The sequence below is a fragment of the Anopheles gambiae genome, chromosome 3 (assembly GCF_943734735.2).
Source record: "Anopheles gambiae chromosome 3, idAnoGambNW_F1_1, whole genome shotgun sequence".
Lineage (NCBI taxonomy): Eukaryota > Metazoa > Arthropoda > Insecta > Diptera > Culicidae > Anopheles > Anopheles gambiae.
This window is the reverse complement of record NC_064602.1, coordinates 34,926,923-34,928,896: the sequence shown is the minus strand read 5'-3', so window position 1 is coordinate 34,928,896 and position 1,974 is coordinate 34,926,923.

The following is a 1,974-nucleotide window of genomic DNA, read 5'->3' as shown; positions in this document are numbered from 1 at the left end:
AGGCAGACAGGCAGGCAAAACACTTCGAGAAGGCGCAAGCAATGGGCCCCACTTCGATTTGCGTTCGGTGCGATACGACGCGGGAGCCAAACGGGGACGGGAAGGTGACAAAGAAGAAAAAAACAAACCCAAAAGGACAGGTTCTTGTTTTAGTCCTTCTAGTTCCTTCCGTGTGTGTTTGTGTGTGTGCCGTGGTGAGAATGTTTGTTTTTGCTCTGTTTTGTTCCTTTTTTCCCCATTTCGTTTTATGTTTTTATTATTGATGTCAATGCTGGATGCCTCCCCCTTCGTACTCGGTGCCCTCGGCGCGGGAGAAAGGGAATGATGCTTTTCGCATTTCCGTTTCCTTTCTCGCACTTCCGCACAGCATCCAGCATCCAGTCACCGTCACAGCGAGCCCCCCTTCTAAATGGAGTTGCTTCTTGCAGCGCAGCGAAAAACACTTCACTCTCGATTCAACCCCACGACGAACCACGAGCTTCGAGAGCCCTCGGTCCCGGTGTGTTTTTCCTGTTCCATATTTTTGCCTACCCATCCTCCCTAAGCCACCTGATCTCCTGCTCTCTTCTGCCCCACCAACAACCACAACCAGTGGAGCAGCCGATAGTGAGCGTGTGGTCGATGAAGTGGGATCTTCCCTGTGCCACAGTCCACATGCCAGACCAACTGCAGCAGCAGCAGCAGCCCCACTCCGGCCGCCTCCATCCTGTATGTGTGTTTGGCACTACTGCTGCACTACCACTACCAATCATCATCCTTTCTCATCTCCCCCCTCATCTTTTCTTTGGTAGGCTCGTTATTTGTTTTATTAATTATGTACCACGCTCTCGCTCTATATCGCGACTGTCGTGCCCGCTCATGTCGTGTCTGTCGTGTTTCCGGTCCTCCCCTATCATCCCTCGGAGTGAGACCACCACCACCACCACCACAGCATCCACAGCATCCCCGAAGCACGAAGCACCGAGCACCGAACACGAAGGACGAATGGCAAATGGCGTCGGCGCACTATCGGTTTCAGTTTTGCGCGCGCGAATCCTTCGTCGTACGCACGCCCCGGGGTAAAGAGGGGAAATTCGCACGTGCACGTCCGTTCATGCCGGCATTTTGGGTTGGTTTTATTTTGGCGCCAATGCTGCTCGAATAGACGCCGCTTTTTTGTGAGGTTATGTGTAACGGCATGCCAACAGGTGGTTGATGGTGGTAGCAGACTTTTTGTGCGTACCTTGATGACGATAGACCAATGCCGCGGGATGGAAATGGTAAACAATTCAATTCGGAAGAGTTTGGTTGCTGAAAAGCTGTGGGATTTTATTGAATTTGATCAACGAGTGAACGGAATTATTTGAACGTTAATCTTTATATTTCGATTGCTGTGAACGAATTTATTCTTCTTCTTGAATACTCGTATGAAGACATCGAAACAATATTATTTTTAGACCGCTGAGATGAGTTATACATGTTTATTTTGTGCTTTTTTGCCTTCTGCCGGAATACATATTTTCACATAAAAATTTATTGTAATTTAACTTTCGAGATAAACTAAACGACATATTACTTCTAAAAATGTATATTTACTTTTTACATTGCATACCTTTAGGCGCTTGACAGACCCAATGCAAGGATGTGTTTATGTTTACAAAAAATGATAAATCAAAGGATGCAATTTTGGCATTAAACCCATGTACGGATATATTTTTGATTTTAACTTTTAATTTACTCGATATCACATTTTATACGTATTTTAGCATGTAAGAAAACGAAACCTTTGTAAGCCTTGTATGCTTAGGAGTTTTTAGACTTTTAAGCCTAAATGTATGCAATGGTATTATATTTTTATTTTATTTTTACCAGAGTGACCAAAGATTTTTGAGGAGTTTATTTGTTTTATATCTAAAATGTATGATGATTATTGATGATTAAAATGACTATTTTTTTAAGAATAGCAAATATAACTGATATACCTAAGTAAGGATG